Source organism: Poecilia reticulata, chromosome 23 (genome assembly GCF_904066995.2).
Source record: "Poecilia reticulata chromosome 23, P_reticulata-male-v2, whole genome shotgun sequence".
In the NCBI taxonomy this organism is placed as follows: Eukaryota; Metazoa; Chordata; class Actinopteri; order Cyprinodontiformes; family Poeciliidae; genus Poecilia; species Poecilia reticulata.
Genome location: NC_088852.1, coordinates 14,237,271 through 14,264,474, shown reverse-complemented (window position 1 = coordinate 14,264,474; position 27,204 = coordinate 14,237,271). Strand labels below are relative to the sequence as shown.

Below are 27,204 nucleotides of genomic sequence, written 5' to 3'. Positions count from 1 at the left end.
TTTAACACAAAAACATGGTGTCCAGGTGGTGAAGTGTCTTCCTACCACCGGGTTTAGCAGGTTTTCTGGGGGGAAAACCCTGTCATAGCAATGCACCGGTTTGGTTAGACTTTCAAAATTCCACTAAAATGCGCTGAAGTAAAGAAGTTAAACCTCTGAAGGTGTAAATACTTTTGGAAGGAACTGCAATTGTAAATCTTTCAGCTGAAAGGGCCAGGGGCGTGATCATGGAGCTGTTTGGGTGCTTTTGTGCGACGCGCTGGTGTAGCAGAGGTGACTGGGAGAACGCAGCTAACATGCATTATGTGTTCAGCTGGTGACACTGCCCCCACAGGTGCGCTTCATTGAGTGTAATGCGCCCGACCCGACGGAAACCGTCGTAAAATGCTTCGTCGTTTAACTTATGGCTTCATTATGTAAATGTATCCACTTTCCCCGGGCTTTACCGTATTCTCATTCACTCACACTAAAAGCAGAAGACCCTCCTGTTGGATTTTCTGCATTGTTCCTGGTAGCATACGGGAATGAGATCATCTGTGCTGTGAGCAGACATCCTTCTTATTACTTGACTCTCATGTTTACAGTCTCACAATTGTTAGACTCTGGCTTAGACTGTTTACTTTTTTGTTTTTATCTACAGCATCTATGTTTTATCGGCCTGAATGTTGTGGTTTCCCCTCGTCTCCACGGTGATATTGGTGCCAGAAAAAACATTTAAAAAGACCATTTGTCACAAATAGACTAGGAACGTAACATTATCAAGCATTGCCACCCTCACACTTTCAGTGAATTTCTTAATTTGGTACGGTTATGTAGCCATGTTGCTACCACTATGGAGTTCAATATTAACTTTAAAATAGGTGAAAATCTTAAGATTTAGCAGTATTTTCAGATTCCCCTATTATGATTTTTCTCTCAGACTGACCTCAAAACCATTTGAAATTCTGGATATTTCTTTGCAGAACAGATCCAAAGAATTGGGAAGCAAATGTAGCTTGAGAGGCTGGTTCCTAACTACCATGAATATCGGGAATTCTTACCTAACTTCAGTGCTCCTTTTGGGATTTCTCCTATTGAATTGGATTTCCCCAGTAGAATTTGAAGTGGGCCAATCAGCGAACAGAAGGAGAAGTTGTGAACAATGTCACTTTTCTGCGCCGTTTTAAAATTGTAATCTACCTGTAGTTTTGCCGATGGCAGCAGAGGAATTAAACGCAGCCTTGTGGGGTAAGGTGTTGGCCACACCTTACCACAACCACGACATTAAAACCCTGCTCTTAGTCTAAGCTGAACTAGATGAGAAAACTAAACTAGTACTTTAACATACTATGCTTAAAATGAAACAGAACACTATGCTTTTAACATTGTAAAGTGATTTAATAAAGCTCCAAAACATGCAAGTATTTGTTTTCTCTTTAAAGCTTTTTCAGTCATCAACAATTATTTGTAAAATATCAGTCTGAAATAAGTAGAATAAACTCATAAAAATCAGAGTAGTTACTATACACAAGAACAAGAATATATAGTATGTTTATCAATTTTATCAACACTTTCACTGCTTTAAGTTTTGTGTTTTCTTCCAAGAATTAAACTCCACCATCACAAAATATAATTGTTTGGAGTATTGAGAGTTGTAAAGCACCACTAACCGAGCGCCGGACCCTGTAGATCTCCAATGAATCTGTAGGGGGGGCACTGTAGCTCCAGGCCTCCAGTTCCTCTGGTCTTCCCAGACTGTGGTGTAATGTGGAAGAGCTCAGCAGGCCCTGGCAGCGACAGCCAGTGTGTTTGGAAACTGTTGGTGTCCGCTCCATGCCAACCAGCCACAAGATGTACCCCCCCCCACCCCAAAGCCTTTCTCAACTCCCCTCCGCTCCTCCCCCCTCCCCCCCCTTCTCTCTGCAAAACATCCCCTCTGGAGCCCCAATGGCTGCCAACTTCCCAGACAGCCCACCGCTGACCCCTTCAGGCCAGGAAACTGTCGTCCGGCCAAAGAGTTAAGGAACCCAGGGGCCTCGATTTTCCCGTCAGTACACGAAGAGCTCTGTCTGTTAGTTTCTCGCTCTGGCCTGGGAGGAAAGGGTGGGAGAGAGCTTGGGTTTGCATTTTTAATTTGAGCGCCTCGTCACTTCTCTTTGCTCCAAGATTAAAAAGCCCACTTATTCCTCCACGGTTTGTTGTTTTGGACATGACAAGATCCACCTCCCTCCCTCTTCCCTCCAGCAGACAGCCATGTAACCTGACAGCTGACTTTGAATCATAGATATAGCTGATTTTGTTGCTTCTTTTCATCTTTTAGTTTTTGGAAATGATGAAGGTTTTGGGGTAAAAAAAACCCCCAACAAAATATAAGTTCTGGTTTTCGAACACGTCGTGGTCTGGTCTCATTAGATGAGTTTCCATTACAAATGTGCACAAATCTGTGACGATTAAAAAAAACAACGCAATTTTGTAAATGTGGTGTTTCCATTAAATAAGAATTAAAATCATAAGTGTGTTCATGCAGTAAGTCATTAAAAAGCATGCCTCCTACCACTTCCCGTCTTCTTCATTTCTGCCTGTTGTAACATACGATTGTTGATCACATGATTGATTTGATGCAAAAAGTGTTCCCGCTGCAGTTTTGCGAACTACGCTAATTTAGATGCAGCTGAAAATCCAACTGGCAAAAAAACGTTTTATGGAAAAATGTGAGTTGGCGTGTTTCCAGTAAGCAAATTTATTATCGACATTTTCCGCAATTATATGGTCAACAGAAACGCAACTATTGTAACATATAATGCTGACACTGCGTGCACTTTTTAAAGTTTTTTTTTATTTTTCTAATAAGGACAAAACAAGTGTCACAATGGCTCAGTACACAGCCATGTGTCCTGGCAGCCAACTTTGAATCATAAATATAGATTATTTTGTTTGTTCTCTTCATTTTTTAGTTTTTGAAAACCTTTTGGTTTGTGAAAAACCAATAGACAACTTCATGTTTTTGGACAGGTCCTGGTTTGGTCCGATAGTAAAACAACATTGGGTGCATTTGTTAAAGTTTTTTTATCCCCCCCACCCTCTCTTATTGGGACAAAGTGCCAAAAGGCAAACAAGAGGGCAAACAGCCAAAAGGAGGGACTTAAAGTCCCAGTTCGGACAGCTGTTTTGGTCACAAGGCTTCGGGAGATTTCCAGAGTGGAGGTGTCCTAATGGCTCGGCGTTAACACGAATCCATGCCCAGCCCGTTAATGCCCCTCACTTTCTCAGTCACCATAATGGACCTGGCTCTGGTCGCTGTAGTCGGCATGTAGCGGATATAGCACGGATTTACTCCGATGTTCCCAGGGATTACACCCTCAGTGAGCTATGTATTACGAGTAGATTTAGAGCCATAACTCCTGAAGATAAGGGGCGCGGGGGGGTGGGATTGGGGCGACTGTTTAAATGGCTTGTGCTAGTCATCGCCATCATTTGAGTGTGTGAGGACGGGGGAGACAGCGAGAGATTCAGGACAGTAAGAATTTTGTGAATGTTGACATTCATTGAAATTCCAATCCAATCTCATTCACAATAAGTATTCTGAAAAGCTTTAAATGAATTCAAATTAATGCTTTATTTAACAAACGCTCTCTGGATAATGAAAAGCTTTCTGTTGCATTAATCAAAGGGGAAAATTCCAGCGATTATGCACAATCACTGCAATTTATTTTCACATCATCAGTTTCCCTCAACTATTTTAGAAAAGGAAACATCATTAGGGAATATACAGCGCAGTGAAAGAGGCAAATAATGCCTCCTCTGGATGGAGAATGGTTTGACAAATTAATCATGTTTTTAACCCCAAATCCTTGGAATGTATTCTGATATGTTGCGTTTTAATAAGCAGGCATGAAAACATCTGACCCAAAGTAACCCAAAATCCCATCTGACCTCCAGGAAGCGAAACCTTTTCGAGACAATAAATCAGACGGCACAATTGAAACAACAGCGTGCAAACGCAGGGCTCAGGAGCGGAGCGTCCAGCTTTTTCCTGACGTCCCGCCGGGTGCCAGACATAAATCCGGAGCTCTGACATGTTGCTGCGCAGCAGATGTGAGAGTTCTGGTGTTGTGGTAGGAGCGTGCTGCGTCTGAGCAGCCCTGTGGTGAGGCTCTTTACAAGGCCTCGGGGACGAGCGAGAGACCACACTGACCACAACACACAGCTCCATAAACAGTGTTGGAGAGGCCGGCGCACACAGCCGAGGAAGTTCTCCAAAAAAACCATGCACTCCAAGTCTGATGCAGCAGACACAAGCATTCTGGCATTAGCTTACTGCACTAACGTTTAAAAAAAAACCGCTTAGAATGACTTCAACAGCATTGCATCTGCAATGCTATCAAGATGGAATGTGAACTTTAAGCAGGTCATTTTAAGCAAGGATCTGATGTATGCCTTCCAAACGGTCAGACCTTACGGACTGAAGTATTGAACGTCAAGTCTTATCCTCCAAAAAAAATTCCCACCACCTCTTTTGGGCAGAAAGTTGGTAACATGGTCAACAAAGCTCAATTAAAAGTGTGTTCGCAGAGCTTAAACACAGATTTAACACTGATTTGCAAAGTTATATGGAAGAACTTTAAAGCAAATGGCGTTTTCTTTAAACCGTCAAAAATTGGCAAACACAAGGAACGGATCAACTCGTCTGCCATGAAATCCAAACACCAAAAACTCACAAAATTATTTTTTTTTCTAGCTAACAACCTATTGGCTGAAATTCCCCAGCTGAACTCAACATTCACATATTCTTCCAGATTCACATTAACATTAACATAGGTCAACAGGGTATTTGGAATCAAACTCACAAACTACTGATCCAAACCTGCTATATAATAATAATGTCACACAGAGCTAATCTAGGTAAATAGAAAAAGTACTTTTCAAATGATGATCCAATGTTTTGTTAAGGACAATCAAATCTATCCAAACTAATGTATGGAAAAGAAACATTGTAAACCCAGATACGATTTCATCAATTCTTCGCAGAATGGCTTTACTTCAGCAACACTGAAATGTTTCCAAACTGAATGGCCTGTTTAAGGTAATACCATATCAGCTCAACTTAAGTCCAGTCTTTGACTAGGCCACTCTAAATCATTCATTTTAGGTTTTCCAAGCCAGTTTGTTTTTGCTGGTTCATTCATTGTCCTGGTGCATAATCCTCATGTGACTGAGCTTAAAAGTTAAACTGGACTGGACTGGACTGGACATGGTTCCGTCAATTACACTAAGTCGAACTAGTACTGAAGTGTGAAAGCAGCCCAGATCACCAAACTACCACCACTATGACGGTTGGCATTATTTTGTTCTGAAATGCTGTCAGTTTTACCTCTAGTGCAGTGGATGCCATTTTTGCCAATTTCTAAGTGTCTGAACTCTGACATCAGCTGAGGTTAAGCAAAAGTGAATCTCAAATTCACATCCGTTTGACAATTTTGAGACCTTAAGAAAAATCAAAACACACTTCAAGTTTGCATTATCTTGACTATAAGTCAATGACAAAACAATTCATTTGGAATAAAATAAAGTAACAGTCCTTATCAGTGGGACATTTTTCTCTATCCTTGCCAATCAGGCCGTCTTGAACTGAAAAAGTGAGATTTTTTTCCTTCTTTCGTTACTGTGCCAAGCTGTCAGTTCATACACAGAAGTACGTTGGCTCTAAAACGCTCCGATAGATCCACGTTAGCATGCAAGAAGACAGCTCTCTCTGCCTGCGCGTGCTTGAAAAAGTGTGTGTCACCAGATCTCCAGCCTACATTCAGACGGCGACAGACAGACATTATGTAGCCGTGTCACTCAGAGAGAGGAAGAGAACGAACCAACATCTCTGCTTGTTATTCAGCTTATGGATTATGTTCTGTTTAAATGACATCTTTTCAGCTCTGCAAAAACAACTTTAAAACCCTGAGCTTTTTTTATTTTTATTATTATTATGAAACATCATCAAAGTTCTTGGGGGTAGGGGGGGGGGAATTCCTGTCACAATAAACACGGTTACATAAAGTCTAGCTGGATGTCAAATGTTATACTAATCCTCTAGAGTCAGAGGTCAAAGGTGAAAATGAAGACTATATAGTGGGGATATTGTCGTATGTTTTTCGGTTATTTTTCGCAACAATTGTTTGCTGCTTTAAAAAAAAAAAAAAATGTTAACTTTTATTTTCCCTCTCGGATGCTCACTGAAAGGCCCCAGACGGGTTTAATTAGTGTGTGTGGACAGTTGCCACAAATAACTGTAATTATCAGAAATGACTTGTTCCATAAAAACAGTCCCACGTGTCATTTTGGGTTTTCAATGCAGCAGAGGGATCTCGGTGTAATTTACTCAAACACTTTCCAACTTATTTTTTGTGCACATTGAAGGTACCATTCACTGGGCTGTTTTTCCACACCACTCACAAATCTACTTCTACAATAAAAACACAACTGGGAAATTAAGTGTAGATTTGCACTCAAGAATTTCACTAAATACAGCGATTTTAAAATGTGCCTTCGAGAAAATTCCTGCTTTGTGTACGTCTTATGGTGATGACATCACAGGAGGCACGAGCCTGATCAGCTGTATTTAGCAAAAGGGAAACCAGCAACTTTATTAAAACAATCCAGATAAATACCAAACAAACTAAATACAAAGTATAGGAAGATAGAAACGTAAATACTTAAAAACTGATATGTTGGATTCTGCCTTATGTGACGTCATCAGAGGCAAGTTAATGTGGAGGCTCGCATTTAGGAGAGTAGATTTGATCTAATAGTAAAAAACATAATGTTTTATTTCTGTCTCTCTTATTTTTAAAAGAAAACTTATCAGGAGCTAAAACTCTCAAATAAAAGTTTTGGGAAAATTCAGTAAAAATAAAAAGAATGTAATTTTTTAATATCGTAATTCACATGTTGATTAGGCTTTCCTGGAAAAAAAGTGGCAATTCTTTCCCCCCAAAAAGCTTGGGGATTTTTATAGAGAATGTAGCATATATGTAGTAACATAATTGGAGGAAAGAAAGAAGAAAATGCTTGTATCGAGGATGGCATGTTTGGCATTAAGGAATCAAATCACATCGCAGTTCAAATAAACTTTTTCCCCCCATGTAGAAGTTGATGCGTTGCTGGTGAAAATGAGGGATCATTCGTCTGTTTTAGACTTAACACTTTGAGGCCGTTGGAACATAAACATGTTTGTTTCATCTCTTTTTTTTTTTTGGTTGCTGTCAAAGACAGAGAGACAAGTAAGTCGCAACAAGGAAGAAAAACAAAAGAAGAGACTCCACATGAAGTGCAAATGAAAAAAAAAACTGTAAAGACAGAGTGTCAAAGGAGAGGAAGAATGCAGATGTGTGTTGACAGTTTTGATATCTGCCGCTCTGTGGGTCATTAAGGAAGGCATAGCCTCTCCAGTTAAACTCCGCTCTGGGAATCTGATCTCCGAGCTGCAGGGTAGGTTGAACCGCGACCAAGACTCATCAGCCGGCAAACCTCACAGGGACAAGGGGTGAGCTGATCTCCAGAGCTGCTGGACTTCCCTTTAAACTTACATTCAACCAGAGGTGATTATATATATATATATATATATATATATATATATATATATATATATATATATATATAGTGTTTCAACTATTTGATTTCATGTGTAATTTGAAGGGGAAAAAAAGCTGCAGAGCCTGTTCTGCCTTCTTGTTAAATAAATCCCAGGCTGTCTTTTCACCGAGAGCCATACAGAGACATTAAATCAAAGACAAACTCTCACTTGGAGGGAACAAATTAGTAAAAGGCAATCTGGGGAACAAGCTGTAAGTGTTTGTGTCGTCTGTGTGCGTGTGTGTGTGTGCGCGTGTGTGTGTGTGTGTGTGTGTGTGTGTGTGTGTGTGTTGGGACAACTGCTACAGTGTGCGCTCCCTGTATTTCTGAGACTGCTGTCTCTGCTTCAGTTCGAAGTGAGAGTTTTATTTTGCGACGGTATGTGTGTGTTATTATAACAAGAACATAATCTATAGGAGGGTGCAAGGTGTGTGTCTGTGCATGTGGGGGCGAGCAACGGCTTGTGGCTCGAGTTTTTTTTTTCTGTGAATGCCAAGAGGAGGAAAATAAAATACACTTCAAGAGTATGTTTGTGTGTACCAGGGAGGGATGGCGTGTCCCCGTTTCAGCACCTTTCCTCCCCGTTTGCACCCTTCCACAAATCTGTGCGGTGGCACCAACAGTGGCGGCGGCGCTGGTGACATTTGGGAGCAATTTTGAAGCGCGCCCGCAAAGGTTGTCAAGGGATTAATCTCATCTCACGCTGGGGCGCTGAAAAAAAAAAAAAACGGCTTCCTCCGAGAATTAAACACAATTTACCCATCAAGACGGGTCTTTCAGGATGGGAGACAAGCATAAATAATATCTCCTCGGTCCAGATTTGCTAATTTACAAGCTTAGCATCTCCAAATGTTATTAGCGGGAATGACGAGGTTACCAGAAGGCGCTGTAGGGAATGATTTGTTATCCGGGCGAGCAGCAGCTGCGGCAGAGAGGAGCGTGCTGGAGCGCTCGGATAGAAAAGAGACATACCTGATACCCACTGCCTGCCTCATCCCTCCTTCCCTGCACAACAGCCGAGCTACACACACCTCAGGCTGGCAGATAGTGAACTTGGCATCTCTCAAGCTAATGTTCTTTTCCACTCCTCTCATTCTCATGTGCTTTGACTCCCCCTGTTGTCTCCCCCCACCCCCCTTTCTGCCTCCCTCTCTTATTCCCACTGATTTTCTCTATACTCCCTTGTTTCTCCCGCTCCCTTCCCCTCTCTCCCACATGTTCTTGAGGCAGGAAACATCAAATGGGACATGTGGGCAACTGCTATCATCCTGGCAAGTTCGAGAGCAGCCAGTAGTGGTTTTATGATACGGGCGATGTGGCTCAGTGCCCAGGGCGGCACAGCCTGCAGGGCAGCAGGAGCACTCAAGACAAAAAAAAAAGTTATGTCAGTTGGGGCCTAGATGAGTTTTCTATTTGCCTGTCCAGTCAGTAGGGATTAGGTACCCCCCTCTGTGTTCTACAGTACTGTAAGATCATTTTGGCTTAGTGACTAGCTTCCATGTTGGCACCAAATTAAAAGGTTGTTTTTGGTGTTTAATGAGTTACTAGTGTTAAAACATACCAAGGTGATCAAAGGTTCCCATTTCAGAAGTACTAAACATCCTGCTATGATTTTAAAGAGTTCAATGAGATTCTACAAAAAAAAAGCTTAAGATACCTGGACCATTGCAAGGTAACAACCAAAGCAAATAGCCCTGAGCAGAGTTTCCCCTCTGTGTATTATAAGTCTGGCGAGCCACCAGGCCTTACACACTTTTTCTGGTTGTTTGGAGTTGCTTCTAGCTGTCGCTCCATTACTTGTTGTGGCGCACTACTGGTTACCCAAACACATTTATCTTGCTTGCAAGGAAGAAAACCACTGTGAGTAATCTAAGGCATGCTGCCTGTTAATGTCGTTACGTGGCTTTTTTTGAAAACATAGTACGGATACTGTGAGGTTAGAGCAGCACATCTGTTAAGCAGCAGACTGCAGGCTAGCCTGGCTAATTAAACAACTAATATCAGCTTGTTAGACTCCCACTGTCTAAAGGTTTACTTAAAGTAATTCAGTGCGGGGATTGTTCTACAATAACCACCGTATACATTTGAAAAAAAGAATAAAAAAATAAAAGATAGTGATATTAAAAATATCAAAAATAATCAAAATACAAAATATTAGAACTGTAATATTTTTAGCAACAAGTACAAAATGTTTTTGTTTTAAATAAGAACAGCTAGGTAATGTTAAACTTTATTTTTTTAATTTGCAGGAATACCAAGGATAGTTTGTAGCTCTGATACTTTTACTCAAGGTATCATAACGTAATAATCTCATAAAGGCCGAAGTCTATTATGTAAACAGCAGAACAGCAAAAATGTTACAATATTCATTTGTCTTCAGCACAATAAGTATGTTCACTTGAATTATATGTTTTAATTTCTGATTGTCAACATATCAAAATCAACAAATAAATCACTTATATAAATTAACAGCATGAAAAATGTATACTTTTTCAGTCTTTATTGCAACAGTGAGACCAGTTTATAATTAGGATCTATTGAGGTTTTTTTTTTTTTTTTAGTTTCTTTTGCTTAATAAAACAAAACCTAATGCTTGATCTATATGATAAGGTCCATGATGAAATGTTATTTTACATTCTTGCAGTATTGTCCTCATTGAGGGAGTGTGTACTTGGGGGAAGGGCAATAGAGGAAGACAGGAAGCAGCATTACAATTTTTTTAAAAAGAAGCGGTTTTAGACATTATGCATTTCTGTCAAAGCAAGCAGACTTCATCCAAAACATTAAGGATCTATACCTGGAACTTTCTGGACACAAACAATCCCAATCCTCCTATTTTTTCTTTCTGGAAAGCTTTAGCTGAAAATTTCCATGATTAACTTTGTAAATAACCACCTGCATTTAGATGCTGTGCCTTGTCTAAGCTGACAACTCCCCCAATCTGCCGTCGTACGAGATGGATCATTCGGTGTGTACCTTTGTAGGTGTGCGTGTCTGAGCGTGTGTGTGTACGTTTGAGAGAGAGCATTTTGATCTGCGCTGGCTGTTTATCTTGCTAAAACAGGAGTCTCCCGTCACTCCAGACCCTTTCTGATCCTGACAGATGAGTTCAACCCCAGCCCGCAGCCTCTGAGGGGAAGAGAGAGGAAAGGAGATGAGGGAGGGAATGAAAGGAAGGGGATGGGGGTTGGAGGGGCATAGGAAAGAAACAGATGGATATAGGAAAACAGAAATAGGAGAACGTGAATGCAAGAAACGCACAAAAAAGGTAAGAGAAAGAGTGGAAGAGAGACAGAAAAGGAGAGGAGTGCAAGAGAAAAGAGAGGGTGCTTAGCTTCACCTGCCAGTCTGAGTTAGTCAGGATGAGCCAGAGTTTCCTGCTTCTGGAAGCTTAGTGTCAAAGGTGGGACTGCAGGGCTCTGTCTGACATGTGTGTGTCGGAGAGAGTGTGTGTGGACCGCATTTGTCTTCATGCCCAGTAGGGGTTCCCCTGCACATTCCAGTTTCACTTTTTCCTGTTCGGATCGCTCAAAGGTGGGAGCGTGTGACAGAGGAGTCTCTGAAAACGCAAAAACAGAGAACCAGCGTCATCTGACAGACGTTCAGGGCTTGTTTTCTGAGTGTTTTGGAAGTTGGATAGAGGAGCTTAGATAAAGTACAACAGCTTGGCAAAAATGCAACAAAAAAAAAAAAAAAAAAATGAGCATGGGAACATACTTTTTTTCCATTACAGCAACAACTCTCAAGGGTTTCTTTTGAATATTTTACGTAAAAGAGCATTACAAAAAAAAAAAAGCAATGTTTTTTCTTTCGTTTTACTCCAAAAATTAAAAAAGAAAATTGGAACAATTTTGTATTTAGTTCCCTTTAGTCACTACCTTGTAAAACGGACGTTTTCTAGATGGAACTTGTGTTTCCACTAAGAAGCTGACGGATAAGTTTTGGACTAAAGTCACTCAATTTAATTTAGCTCCCAACTTCATCTGGGCCTTTCCAACAAAAATAATAATCCCACGAAAAAGATTTGTCAATGTGACAAATTATACAATAAGAACATTTTACAATGTTAGTTTTAGAAAACTATAATATATGCATAAGGGAAGATTGTAAATAGTTTTTGGGGGATTGGTCAAGGTCATACAATATGAATGGATCTTATTTTTGCTTCAGTTTTATCTTTTAATCATAAAGGATACCTTAAGTTCTTCTGGCTCAATATATTAGCAGTACAAGAGAGTTGCTATAGACATCCTGATTCCAATTTGATATAAATTTTATACCGGAAACAAACTTTTTAAAATTCTTTGAAACGTTATATTTTGTTCTTCTTCCCCTGATTCAATTGTGCTTAACGTCCCTCTGAGCTAAAATGTGAGTCAACTGGTGGGTTGAAATAAGAAACAGGCTCCTATGGTATTCACAAAGAACAGGCTCAGGAAACCCAGCTGTACTCCAATTTGAGCAATCGGGTTTTAGCCTGAATAGTAGGATTTTTTTTTTCTTTTGCTTCTGCACAAAATTACATATAATTACTGTCCTTTCACTTCCTGCAGGCCACTAGAACCTTATTAATGCGGCATTAATAGGGCTTTATTATTTTTTCTATTATCCACCACTTTTACCTCATATGTGCACATTTAGTCAGTTCAGAAAGACCAAACGACTCACTGTTGGAGGGGATAAAAATTTTACGTTCACACCTCTGTGAGCCTGGTGTGGAGCAGTAATGTGCAGGCTGTTAGATCTCGTGTCTTTTATATATGTTCCCTTCTTTTAGTTTTACAGGTTTTTCTTTTCACGCTTTTCTCTTTCATGGCTAGCCATTTGTATTTCAATCTTTTCATCACTTCTAGTTATATTATCAAATATCATTTGTAAGCTTTTAGAAAGAAAGAGGAAAACTCACTACACAACATCAACCTAAACTAGTATTAATAAAGAGAAAGCAATTATTTGAAAAGTGATTGCAGGCTTAGGAGGATTTATGCTGTTTAAACATGATGGTGGTTGTGCTCCACTGTTTACTTTCCTTTCTAATGAAGGCCTTCCCACTGTCCTACATGTGGATCGTTTCTTGACATTCGTCCATCCTAGTCATTGTTTGGATCACAAGGCACATCAGATCCAGGTGTTTACCTAGCGACAACATCACTAAAACATTATGCTCCAAGTTCCTTCATGAGGTAGTCACAATGACAAGCCTGTCACAACGAACTTCAAGGGGTAATTTTAAAAAAGAAACTGGGGAAGAATGGCAAAGAACAGTTTCCCAATCAATTCTCTTCAGCTCAATCAGAGGGATCCCAGGGCTTTCCCATAAGAGAAGGAAGATGAAATTCCTCAGCTGGAGGGTGCCGCAAAACAGACCACGCTTGATAACAAAATCAATCCACTTTTGGATAGTGTTTTTGCTCCAATAGATGTTTTATTGTTCCCATACTTCCAGTCAAAGCTCACGACTGACCCCCGCTCCCTCAACACCGTTACTTGATCATCAAACCCTACCTGCCCCTGAAGCTGACATCCTTCCATTTAGCCAGTTCCCCACCACCTAGTCCTTATTCTTTTAAATCATTTCATACCTTTGCCGGTACCCACCCACGCAGACTTTTTCCCCGCTCGCTTCCCACATCCAAGTCACAGGGGGGGTCTCCGATGGTGCCCGAGGCTCCACAATGTGCCATCTCCCTCACTCACAAAACATACACACACACACAATCTAGTGTCACCTCCATGGCACTGCAGGGCCATCTGTAGACTTCCTAGTACATCGGTAGAGCGAGCTAAATCCCCTTGCACAACTACTTTTACCTTTTCTAGGTCCCACACATGCACACCTTCAATTAGCCACACAGAAGGCAACAATGTGCACCTTTGTGTGTGTGTTTGTATTGAGGTGGGAGGTTTGTTTTTTTCCTGTGTGTGGGTGTGACAGTGTGTTCTGAAGGAGACACTATAGAAGAAGTGCATACACACAGGGGGGGCAATGTGATTTCAGCCGGTCTATTGAAGTGGTGTAATTGGGAGCATGACCAACGATGTAGCGGCTGGAATGCTATAAGTCAGACTAACTGCTTTTAGTGCCTTCTGTTTCCCTTTCTTTCTCCTTCACACTCTTTCATCGCTCCTCATCTCTTTACGTCGCCCGCTTTCACCTCCAACTCCTCCGTTCACGTGTCTCTCCTGAAAAGCGAAGGTGGTCCATTCTGCTCGCAAGGCACGAATGTTCGCCGGGAGTTTTGAGAATGAGCCGAAGGTCCATGGCTTGGGCAAACGCCCCCCTCACCCTGACCGGGTCTGCCATAAAACCAGGCAAAACAGGTCTTTGTATCAGCTTGTAAGCAGCTGAAAGTTTTGTCCACTCAGTGATGCAGAGAGACCTTGACTTTGACCCCTTTTGCTGTATCGAGCATCCGCTGAAATGGGAGCTGTAAATACAGACAAGACTTCATTGAATTGAATGTTTGGCCAAAGATGCTGATCGACAAATAGGCCAAGTTGTCAGAAAACACTCCTCCAGCGAGGTGTTTGTTCACATTCTCACAATATGTTAGATTGTTTGCTCCTTGAAAAGGGCCGATAACACCACACGTCTGTAAAAATCAGACCTTTCTTTAGAGACCGCTCAGCAAAATCTTCCCCCTATTCCACTAAGAAACCTTGCCCTTAGTGCTCCCTCTTGTAATTCCTTCCAACTTGTTTACCTTAGAATGTTCAACTCTCAAACTAGTTTTTTTTTTTTCCTTCTGTCTCTTTTCGCTCAGATTTGTGACAGATCGAAAGAGGACTACAGGGCCACGGAGCGGAGGCTGTGAAAATCTCACCACACTTTTAATGACTTTTAATGAGATTCATAAAACATGCACAAACTTGCAGAAAAAGGGAGAGCGTGAGAGAGAGAGGGGAAGAAACAGAGGGAGAGAAAGCAGCACGGAGCGCCACCAAGCTGACAGCGAGCAGGCTTGACATTTGGCCTCTCGTAATTAGGGAAGTGCCAGATTCCGTCCCACTAAATCTCAGCTCAGAATCATTATTCTCGACGGTGTTGACTCCACGGTGTCCGACCCGCTTAAGCCCTCCTCTGTGCTTTTTTGTGCCTCCCACCCTTCTTCTTTTACCCCCCTCCCACCTCCTCCTGTAAATATCGCAGCCAAAATTACATTACAGTTTTGCGCTTGCCTCCCCCTTAATTGCTTGCCCTCCAAACACAATCTGCTTTGGCAATACATAAGATGGTATGTGAGTTAACAGCGACAGTGAGTTGGCAGAGAGGAGGCTGAGTGGAAGAAAAAAAAAGGGAGCACTAAGACGACGAGATAAAGTGTGGAGGAGAGCTGGAGAGGAGTTGATCACACACAGACAAGCTGGGGAGCAGCAGACAGATGCCGCGAGAGCATGGCTGTCATCCGCACGGCCAGGATGGAGGGAAGAAACGCAGAGGCTGGGATGGAGTGAGAGAAAAGGAGAAGTAGATTAGGCAGAAATGAGAGGAGTCAGGGATGAAAGGAAAAGAAAAACACTAACTTCTACTATGGTACTGGTCAGAGTGCGTCACTAGAAAAAAAAGTGGGTTGATTTTCTCTTCGGGTTTGACATCGACTTTGCAGTTATGTATAAACAGACGAGCTAAAAATTTAGCACTTTTGGGAAGCAAAGAATTTCCATTGTTTTTAACAGCAAATAGCAACAGAAAAGGTTTCAGAAATCTCCAGATGTTGGTGATAAATACTTAGGATAGAATGACTTAATTGAGGCTTAGCTAGGCTGTAGACTTAGTTTTTTCATGTCTGTGGACTAGACATGAAAAACTACAGACAATGTGTAGTTTTAAAGTTTCCTTTAAAGTAAAATAATGCTTTAATTAAGCATCAATAGGAAGCTCTGAATCAGATGCCAACCATGGTTTATGGTATCCCCAGTGTGCTTACAAATCATAAAACTGTTAAAGCTAAGTAGCCCATTAGATTAGTGCTGACAGGGGGCTCCATGTCAGATTCCAACTTTAGCATTAGCAGCTGAGAGTTAGCCAGCTGCCATAGCCTCATAGTGCTTGCATATAATGGCTAGACTAGACCTTTAGTTTAGTATTGCTAGGAAACTATCAGATGCTAGCTTTGGCGTTATTAGCTAACAGTATTCCTACATTGCTTTCAAACTTTAAAGTAGACGTTTAGCAGATAAGAAACCCCCAAAGTATGTGAAACCTTCTGCATTTTTTATGGCTAACAGTTGGCAATAAGTAGTATTTTGTGAAATAGTAAAAGTCAAATAGCTCTTCAGTGCTGATAGTATGCTCACAAGCAGATGCCACATTTTGCAATATTAGCAGATAACAAGTAGCCACAATGGGTATTCTTGTTGGAAGACTGTTAAATGTTAACAGTGTTGTGTGTCACACTGTTAACATTTGTTTTTTTTCTAGAAAGCACCCAATTTGGTTGAACTACTTCCTTTCTTACTCCAAAATAAGAATCCTAAACCTGTTAAGATTTTAAACACTTCACACTGATGACTGTATGATACTTTTATGATGTAAAGCACTTTAGCCTGTCTTTTTGCTAAAATGTACTACGCAAATAAACTTGCCTTGATTTGTCGGGGTGGGGGGGATGATTCATATTTTATTTATCACTACAGAAGGGTTCAGTGAATGCACATATGAAACTGGTAGGTTTGGTACCTCAAAAGGTTAAGAACCACTGCTTCAAAGTAATACAAAACTTTGACACGTTAAGCTCAAAGAGATTGAAGTAACAGAATATTATGCCTTTAGTCTGAAAATGCTAAAGTGTGAATCATACATGGTATTTTAGACTATCCATGTATTCTTGTCTGCAGACTTTTGATTGGGGACATGATCAATTATTTCACTAACTTTTTGATATAATGGGGCATTTAATTTGTTTAAACCGTTTAATCTTTTGTTGAAAAACCTTGTGGGAAGATTTCTGAAGAAACCAAGATGCATTTTTTTCTGCCTTATTCTAGTATGCATGTCTTGCACAGAAGAAAGCCCACAACTTCACCAGACAGAACCCCACACTCACAGTGAAACACGGTTGTGCAAACATTAATCTCTAGCAAGTTATGTTACATTGGATAAAATTAGGAACAGTTCAAAATACTTTTCAGTTTTAATTGAATATCTTTTTAGCTACACACCAAGTCCAAATATATATCTACATCAACAAAGGACAGTTATGGGAGGAAAATGTATTTTTGGCATCTGTTGGGTCACTGGAAAAGAGCTGTTGACAAGCTATGTCCTCACAATCTGACAGATTTGGAGAACTTTGCCTCATTTCAATTTGACAATGCTGATTAGCTCAAATACTGAATGCTAAATTTTTAAAGGCTTTTTTCCCCCTATTTTACCCCTAAAAAATAGCTTGATTTACAAATGAAGTCCCCATGGTATGTGCTACATTAAAACTGGAAAAAGTTTGGAAATTATTTATTGTGATCCAACTTCCTTATGTTTTAAAAACCTGGGATTTTTCTTAAAAAGAGGACAATGTATGCTCTCAAGAAAAACAGTCACCGGCTCCCTACCCCCTGCTTTAGGAAAAGTTTACACCAAGTTCTGTCATTTCCCTTACGCCTGCAGTCTCGTGTCTTGCAGAGAGAGCCAGTCACAGAGCTAATCTGGGAGATGGCAACGAGGGGACATGGGTTTGACAGGGGCTCGCTTACTCTATAAGCCTGCCACTAATGCTAATCCTATAAGGGGGAGCCGGTTGTTTGGGTGAAGAGTAGAGGAGGGGTGGCGAGCGAGCAAGGAGTGACACCATGGCCTGTAAATATCAATAACAACTAGGAAACGTGGCGGTATTAGCCCGGTTTGGGCCCCACACCACACCCTCATTCGAGCCCAGTCCGGCCCCCGCATCTTTATCCTTTATCTTGCAGGGACTGAGCTGAAGTTAATCTCGCCAGCCGTTATGACAGTCAATTAGCAGAGAAGAATGTGGCTGGACTCAAGATGCATAAAAGTGACTGCATGGGGGTTTGTGAGGTGTGTGTGTGGGTATGTGTAAGTGTAAGTGAGTTTGGTCCCAGTGGTGTGTGTGTGTGTGTGTGTCTGCGGAGAGATGTTCCACAATGACAAGTATCTCTGTGTCCGCCCCCCTGGAGAGCAGATGGGATATGAGCCTGCCAATGAGACAAGAAGAAAGAGTGGTGTGTCTGTGTGTGTTTGTCAATCATGCATATGCACACACACACACCCATGATGGCACTTGAGCCTGTGTGTGTGCGTGTGTGTTTGTGGGGCTGTTTTCTCGGTGCACAGAGAAACAGTAGTTCCACAGTCGCACAGTTTTTAACAGCAACAGTCTGGCGAGTGGATCGGGGAACGTTTTCTAAAAGCGCTGCCTTGTTATAATGTGACACCTTTGGATGGATAAGGAAGGAAGAAAAAAAAAAACATTTGCTTTCACTTTGCTCCGTAAACGCTTGAAAAGTTTCATCGCTCAAAAAAAAAAAAAAAAGAAAAAAAGATTCCTGTAAAATCTTATACAAGTGAATAAACAAAGTAACCAGAATGTGGAGTTTTGAACCTATTCAACGTGAGAAATCGTTCAGTTGCAGGTAATTTGGCTGCGTGTTGCCCACCAGGCAAAGACGGAGCCAAACAACCTCGTTCTCAAAGCTACCAGACTTGGCCGTGAATTTGAGGAGAAGTTGAGATAGTGGGCCGCTTTCTTTTTTTGCACACTTTTTTAGGCAATATTACGATCAATAGCCGCAGATCTAACAGCAACAGATGGGCGATTATGTTGAGTGTGTTTCGGATTTTTTTTGCAGGTAAGTTTGCCAACGGGACAAACTCTTAGTGTGAACGTGCTTTTAACCGATGGGAGATATGAAAGCGAAAGAAGCATCAATTTGACAAATTTTCCAAAGTGACATTGGGTGGAAATTAAATGAAACTGTAAAATATAATTGAAAAACCCTATTTGAAAATTCTAACTTTCATCAGGAGTCATTTAGTTGAGACAGTCACATTTGGAACCATTGAAAAAAATATTGATTAATGACTGTTTTTCTTAACAAATTGCTTCATTTCTTTGACAAGAGTACCTTTTTCTAGTGGCTTCCAATGCATTTTATTTCTTCAATTAAAACTTTTGCATTCAGCTCCCCCAAGACAAATTTAAGTCTTTTTAATGATTCTTAATTGAACGAAGGTCTGGGGATTCATTTATAAACGTGGCGTGTGCAAAAAAAACAGGGCCCAAAAGTGGATTACTTTAGTAGATCACTTTCCATGCAGGTTGTGATGTATAAAATATAAACTTGACTGGGGAAAATGCGGCCTGTCATGTAAACTCTGACTCTTGCGTTCGTTGTGGAGTCGGGAAATCTGGCGACACAGATGGTGAGGTGGGGAATTGAAGCCACACCACATCATGATTCCTCTCAGACTTTTTATTTTACTCCCTATTAAACTTTAATCACAGTAGTAATGTTATTTAAGCTTCCACCAATGAGCCAAACACATAAATACCTTTCAAATAAAAGACGTCTATAAGCCAACTTGAATGTAAAAATCAAAGCTCACACATTATATCAAAGTTTTCTCAGCATCTCATTCCTAGATGATCACCAGGGTGATGTGTGTCACAGATTAACACACAAAATGTGCACTTCAACACCACTCTCAAACTGTGGAGGATTGCCAGTGACGTCCCAAAATTATGGTGGCGGTGTTTTCCTTTAATTTGTCTCTCCATTACTGTGGCTACCAAAAAACATTTTTTGACTCTCCACATCACTCACCAACACAATTCTACCTCTGTGAAATTGTTTGGTTTTTTTTGTTGTTGTTTTTTTTGGTGTGGCTATTATTGACAAGGAAAAAAACATTTATCAGCTGGCTCAATTAAATACACTAACATTCATGAGGTACTTTGTATTGGCCATTTATGGGTGAAAAAAGAGAGAGCAAAGACTTCCTTCTACATCACATTACTTTATTGCAAAGTAATCAATGCTGCAAATGCTGTAAATGGCTCATTTATAAGTAGGCCTGTCACAGTACAATTTTTCTAGGTGATAAATTGTCCCAAAAATGATTACAATAAATGATCATATTGTTGTCTTAAAATCATTTTCAAGTAATATAATGGCATAATAATGCAAGAACACATTTTAGAAGGTCAATAAACCTTAGATTCTAATAACCATTTACAGTGGAACTGGAAGACATTTTAAATAAGCAAAATATATAAACAAAACAGCAGAAACGACAAATACAATGAATTTTTAAGTCTCCCTAAACAAATATGTCCTTCAAAAAAATGGGCTAGTTGAGACCAAAGCACCAGACTGAAGACTTTGAGAGAGAAGGGAGAAACACAAGAAATCAAACTGAGCTTGTTTAAATTTATAATATTATTAGTTGAATCATTGTTTGTTTTGACAGGCCTATGTTGTAGTATATTTGGCTGCTCCATCTTGACCGCTAGATGGCTGTAAATGTCGCAATTCATGCAGTTTGTTAGCAACGCATATCTAGAGTACCCAAACGTATTCTTCCTAAACACTAAAATTAACTTTGACAGCTATCAAACCAAGTCAGAGCTCATGTGACTTCAAAACTAATGGTCCATTTACCTTTTAGGTTATTTCTCAAACAAACAGCTGGGAGTGGAGCCCAGCTTTATCTGAGCTGTAAAGTGGGAGGTTGGAGCATCTGAACCAGAATGAGAATCTCAACTTGGCCACAGGATGCCCCCCCTGAACCTCTGCAGTCCCTAAAAGAACAAAATATATCTTCACTAAGGGCAGACATACTGTCCAGGGCAGCCCATCATGGCCCATTAGTGAGCATGAATCAGCCCTGCAGACCAGGACAATAGCCAAGAAAGTGTTCATCTGCTAATGTAATTATCATCAAATCCAACAAGAGCAAATTTATGCCTCTTTTTTAAAAGTTGTTTTTTTAAAGCTATGAAGGCACAGCCGAACTATGCCTGACACAGTCATACACATAGAAGCCTGCTTGCGCGCGCGCGCGCACACACACACACACACACACACACACACACACACACACACACACACACACACACACACACACACACACACACACACACACACACACACACACAGGAGCAGCAGCTGTGGCATCTGCATTAGTTTTTGGATGAGCGCACATCTGTTAGACTGGCTTAGTGCAAGTGAAACTGGTTGTTGACAGCGAGTGTTTTCGCTCAGGCTCGCATTGTGAGTTATCAGATGTCCACAGTGCAGAGGACGAAATTTATTTGTGCCTTCTTTCTCCCGTCTCTGCCGTTCTTTGTCCCTCACGGATATTTCTCCCTCTGCTTTTCCCTTTCATTTAAAGCGTGCTGACCAGGAAGTTAAATCAATTACATCTTCAACAGGCTAAAATATTTGTTACCGGTTTCAAATCAATGCTTTCCCCAGGTTTCTTTTTTTTTTTTTTAACACCACATTTTCAGAGGGAATAGGGCAGGTCGAGGCCCCGCAGCTCAATGCTGTCTCGAACACCGGATCTGCCTTCAAACATTCAAACATCCTAGCAAACACTCACGGTGATATAAAGGCATGTTTTCTGGACCTAAGGTGTTGATTGGTGTGATTAACTCAAAACTCGGTGTTCTGTTTAGTGAGTCAGAGTATTTCTGTGTAGGCAGTGGGCAGAAAATAGATGCAACGATTTGAAAGGAATTGTTTGACCCTCAGCTTTGACTTTTCTTTTTTTTTTTTTTTAAGTATGTCTCCATTCACACCCCTTCTTTAGCGTGCGAATAATCAAAGGCATGATTACTCAAAATGCAGCGTAGTGTGTGCGTGTTGGGTAACGCTGATGTGGTTTTCCATTTTAAGCGTTTAGATTTTACAGTACTTTGCAAAAGTATTCGCACAGCTTCAACTTTACAACCACAAAAGTATATTTTATAGGGATTCCATATGATGAACCTAGAATGTTGTGAAGTGGAGGAAAAATTCTATGGAGTTCAAACGTCGGGCTTGGTTTATTTGGATCTCCGAAATTAAATCCAAAAGAACTTTCAAAAGTCACTTTATGAGCAAATATACATCTGTGTAATTTAATTTTAGTATTAAAAAGTTTATTTGAAGACCTTAGTAGTTTGCTATTAAGCCTTAGTGAGCAAACACATCACAAAGAACAAGGAAGACACCAGAATAATATGCCCAACATTGAATATCTACAAAAGAACTGATAAGGAAGCCATTGTTAAAGACGAAGCCATAAGAACTCCAGGAGTAGCTCTTATGGCTATGAAGGGGGCTAAAATATGAGGAAGGAGTTCTGAAAAGATCTAGTGAAACCCTTACTCTGAAACAGAGTGGTGGTTGTATCATGCTGTGGGAACGTCATTATCCAGAGCTGTGGCAGTTGGTCAAACTTCCCCAAAAAAAGTCTATATCTGCAATGAAATGTCATTCTACAAAGTTTTGACTTTAGGTTAGAATACAAACAACTCAAAATTCTATTTATTAGAATAAAGTATATTTTTGAAACCTCTTCCCAATTATCTCTCCATGGTGAGCTATCATTCAAACCCTATTTCTAAGACAACGTTCCAAAAAAAAGAAAAATTGTTGCGTTTGCACAACAGAGGAATGAAAACATAGCTAGCACTGTAAAACGCTGTAGTGTGCAAGCCGGGCCTGCAGGAGGCAGTGAAACCTTATGATGACAACGCAGTGGTTAACCACATGCTTGCAAGTCCGGAACAAAAGGAAGACAAGTTCTGAGGGGCATACAAGATCTGCCGATGTAATCCGACGCCATCATTGTTCCGACAGAACATGGCGGTCCACCACTGTTGTTGGTGTCTCAGGTTCAAGATTGACTGATGGCATCGTTTCTGAATATTTTGGGTTTGCGTACACGAACACGAGTCACAGTGGGATTCTAAAAAGTTTTACTATTAAACCTGTTGTCAAACTTTTGCAAATGCTGTTATCCTGCATCAACAAGAAGCCAAAGTGCAACACTATATTCTCGCTTTACTGTCTTGGCCTTGTTGTGTAAACAGACCTTTAAAATCCCAATAAAACTGGAGTTTGTGGCTGCAACATGACAAAATGTGGGAATGTTCAAGGGGAGTGAAAACACTGTACTCTACATCTGCTGGTCACCTGTTAAAGGCTAGTTGGGGAGGTATTTGTGTTGTAGAAACTGAACAGGTCCTTTAAGTGGGGTTGAGTGAGCAGCAGAGTCACACACAAACACACACACGCACGCACCCACGTAGTAGCCAAGTCCAAGCCAAACCCGAGCCAAGACTCTGTGTTTAGAACAAGAAAAACACTTTGTTTACGCTGTAGGGCCCTTCACTGCTCAACCAGCGAAAGAGGGAAATCAACTCATCCCTGGTTCCCTAGTCACCGTTGCGTTGTCAACAGATGAAGTCAGCATCTCACACCCAGCAGATGGGGTGTGCGGAACAGCGGCCTACTTTACCAAATGGACTTTGTTCTCCCCCCGTCCTCTAATCAATGCTCATCATCTGCAAGACGAAGTTGTAATTGGAAGGTTAGGCAAGAGGTTGCTCGGAGTAAATCTGTGATTATTTCAGGCGAGTGTTTGCTCTCGTGCAGGTTTTAACTTATTGAAGCATTTCAGGGCAGGAGAAACACATGCAAGTACACGTTATTTATTGTCTGAAAGGAGACAGTTTTTCTTGGAGACAATCCTGCAGGGTTTTTGCTGTGAATATATGCCAGGGATGTTCAATATCAGATGCAGCTTATTTTAAAAATAAATAAAATATTGCATTGCTTTGGTTAGATCAGAGCATCCAGATGATAAGGACACGCCCACCCAAAACGCCCTCAAATCAGATGAACAAATAGCTCAGGCTCCAGAGGGAAAGCATACACACACACACACACACACAATCTATTTATTTATTTTTTATCATTTATCCTTTAAGTTGTCTGTTTTTTTTTTGTCCATATAATTCCTTTATTCTTCACACCCAAATCAAGAGGCTCTGTGCGCCGCAGATAAATAGGAATTCCAAACTCCAAAGGTTCATTTGTCATGGTGTGAATTCCAAGAGTAGAATCTAGAAATAGCTCGACTGTTCAAGCGCGTTGTTGCCTGGGGCTTGGTGGCATGTAGGAGGCTTTGGTGATATTTGCCTTTTGCATATTTTCTAGTAGGGGGCTTTTTTGGAAGGCAGATATGCACTTTTCCCATTGCAAACATGGAGAGGAGGGTGGGGGGAGAGAAAAGACTTTTTTTTGTGCACGCGTTCTGAGCTGCACGTTGTAGGAGGCTATGCCCATTATTTTGGTATGACATTACAGTTTTAATTGAATTGAATACAATTTATTCTTAAGAAAACTTTTAATTAAGTGCCATATGGACAGATTGTGGAGTGGTGGCCTCCATGATATTCCCTTGGGGACATTTGCTGCATAATTAAGGATATGAACTGCAATGCCATGGTGAGATTTAATGGAAACTTGCAGTCTAAATAGACGACGTTAGAAAGCCATTATTACCAGCCAGCGAGGGCTACGAATGGTTCTCAAGGGACTCGAGGCGTGTGGAGTGGAACCCTGGGAATAGAAAACCACTGAGACTATGAAGGGAAGTGGGAAAGTAAGCAGAGAGGAAGCAAAGCATTTAACTTTCTGAATTCAGACGGAAATATTGTAGTAACAGGTCTCTAGATATGGAGACCTGATAAATCTGGGCATGTTCTCAGGCTAGAGGAGATATGCTGCCTTCTGCCCAACTAAGAACAGGTCGCAAGATTAACAGTAGAGGGAAATTCAGATATCTTTGTCCCCAGAAACACTTTGTGGCTTTTTCTGGGAAGACCTTTGAGGCCAGAAGGGTCCCAGAGAGTCCCTTTGACAAGTTTGGTGATGATTATGGAGACAGTGGTAGGAGTGATGACCGTCAAGCTCTTTGGTATTACAAAGAATGCCAAATGTTTTGGTGTTCTTTGGTACCAACACTTTGATACAGGCATCTTGATCTTAGTTTCTTGTGTCTGTCCAATCAAATAAACAATAATAAAAATAAAAAAAATCATGATTCATGGTTTTGTGCCGCTTTATTTGTACACCACCATAAAGAGGTAAGTATGATTGAAGCAATTTTGACTCCAATTACTGCAAAGGCCCCAACAACACCATGAACACCAACAAAGAGCCACAGCAGCAAACAGCCACAAAACACTAGCAAAAAACCCTCAAACAAGAAAATAGCCACAACAAAACACCAAATAGCTAAAAGGCAACAGAAAAAAAATCTACAGCACCCTTACAGCAAACAGACAACTGACTAACTCCATTTTGTTGACCCTTCTGGGACACCTAGTAGAGTAATAAAGCAATTTTTCAAATAAGAAAAATAAAGCAGATTGCTGTTAAGTTTTTTTAAAACCACAAGGATATTTCAAAAGTACCTCAGTTTTGCTTCAAGTAAGCTTAAAGTTTTGAACTTTAAGCTTACTTCAGTAACACTAACATTTACATAAAACAGCAATTATACCCTTTCAATTTTCCTCCCTCAATAACTACAGCATACTTTTTGAATAGAACATGTCTAATAAAAATACACCTGGGAATCTAATTTCACATCTGCTGCACAACCTTGTGAAGAATAAATAGCTAAAACTCAATCCCAAATCAAAATCAGCGCTGTTTGACTTCTCGACACACATTAGCCCTAACGTTGCAGGCCTGTTTAGTACTCAAGAGTGGAAGAAGAATAGATTTAGTCCTCGCATAAGCTGCGGTGAAATGTCAATGACCTTGAGTGACGCCTCCCTACCACGTTGGAGCAGAGCAACAGGCGGAGTCTGGCGGCACATGTCGCTGTATCCCGCGTTGTCAGAGGACCTTGCAGTATGGAGCGCTATCTGGTTTCTCCGGCGGAGTGTCTTCCGGTGCTGTCCACAAACGCAGCAAAGTTTACTACTCACATGAAGCCCAGCGTTGCCAGTCGAGCTACCAGGGTTTCCTGGAGAGCTACCACGTGCAGCTGCCGTCTCGCCCATTACGTCGGTTTGGCAAAGCTACACAAGGCATGCGAAAGATTCTTCAAGTCCCGCTGTTTTATGTAGCGTAGCATGTACAACAGCCAGAAACATAGACGTGGCTTAAAATATGACTGACCTATGTTCGGTCTCTCTTTTTTTTTTTTTTTTTTTCTCCATTTGTAGCTTGCTACTCGGGGTCTAGCGTCTCGTTCGGCGTTTCTGTTTTTCACGTTCTCCTGACGTTATTACTGACCTGGTTTCCGTGCGTCATCCGTTCAGCCAATCAGAAGTCACGGTGTTAGACAATTTAGTTACGCATCCAATCACGTAACTAAATGGTTTTTATTATGGAGTACATTTTCACTTTACCTCAAGCATTCTTGCGGCGTTTGAAGAACATGGAATATTCACGGAGCCCTAAAGCTATCTGTACAGGTCATAACATTTCTGCTTCTTATATGTATTTTATTTATTTTATGCATGTTAACCAGTTCCATACTATTCTCTATGTTTTATGCTCACTAATGCATCTATTTTGATTGAACCTGAACATACACTGATGAGAGATGATCATAATTTACAATCTCTGGAGAAAAAAAAACATACCTAGCAAACTATACCAACACAAACTAGAAGCCCTCTACAGGATAGATCATAAATATATAATCTAAACATCCCCAACTACATCAACCTTCAGGAAAGTTGTTATAGACTGTTTTTCTACATTTTCAATCAAACACAGTGACATCATCCTCACTAATTGTATGATTGTGAAACGTTCTATTACGATACTTGATCAAAACTGCAAGTCGTCTTTGTCACCATTGTTAGTTTTACATATAAGCTAGTCTTATTGGATTTCAGGTCCTGGTTGGTGAGGAATCTATTGACTTTGTGTCTTTTTTGTGAACAGAGTCTTAATTATAATTATCTAAAAAGAAATGTATTTTTATTCTTCTTCTTCAGCTCATCCTATTCAGATGTATTGATAATCAAGGTTGTGTTTTGTTACCTCAGCGAGCCCAACTGAAAATAACGAATAATTTCATTTAAATAACGCAAGAACATGAAAGTCCCACAGTGTAGGGAAGCGAGAAGAACTGTATTTAAATATCCATGTGTTCAACAAGAGAAGGAAAATTTTGAGAGAAAAAAGAAGTTCTTTCGGATTTCCTCCAGGCTCTTTGAATCAGTGGTTTCCTTTATCTATGTCTACAAGGACTTTTTAACAATCCACGGGCAACACCTTGTTCCTCGCTCTTATTTATTGTTTGTCTCAATGGCCAGATCTACTGTAAGAAACTGTCCAAAGCGGCTCGGAGCTCAATAGAGCCGCGTTTTGTGAGGAGACCCCCTTCAATTGTTGCCAAGCACTAATAACTTTTTGACGAGAACACAGCAGGCCGAGGCGGCTGAAGTCAAGGTAAGCCATTTGCTGTGAACAACAGAGTAAAATAGAAAATTCCTCTGTTGTAAGCGCTTAGCAAGCAAACAAAACAAAGGGAGGAGGGAAAGGAGAAAAGGGGGGGGGGACAACAAATAAAGCAAAGATGTAAAAAGCTGGCTGCATCAAAGAATGCTGGAAAGAGGGAGAGAA

At 40.7% G+C, this 27,204-nt stretch overlaps 1 long non-coding RNA gene across 1 annotated transcript in view; it reads right to left on the bottom strand.

Annotated features, from left to right (window-relative positions):
• Nucleotides 1-26,269, bottom strand: part of LOC145550229 (uncharacterized) — a 151,989-nt gene extending 125,720 nt beyond the window's left edge. Inside the window, exon 1 of the long non-coding RNA XR_014086143.1 lies at nt 25,400-26,269. This is a non-coding gene — a long non-coding RNA (uncharacterized LOC145550229). The remainder of the gene's footprint in view (nt 1-25,399) is intronic.
• Nucleotides 26,270-27,204: the final 935 nt, after the last annotated feature.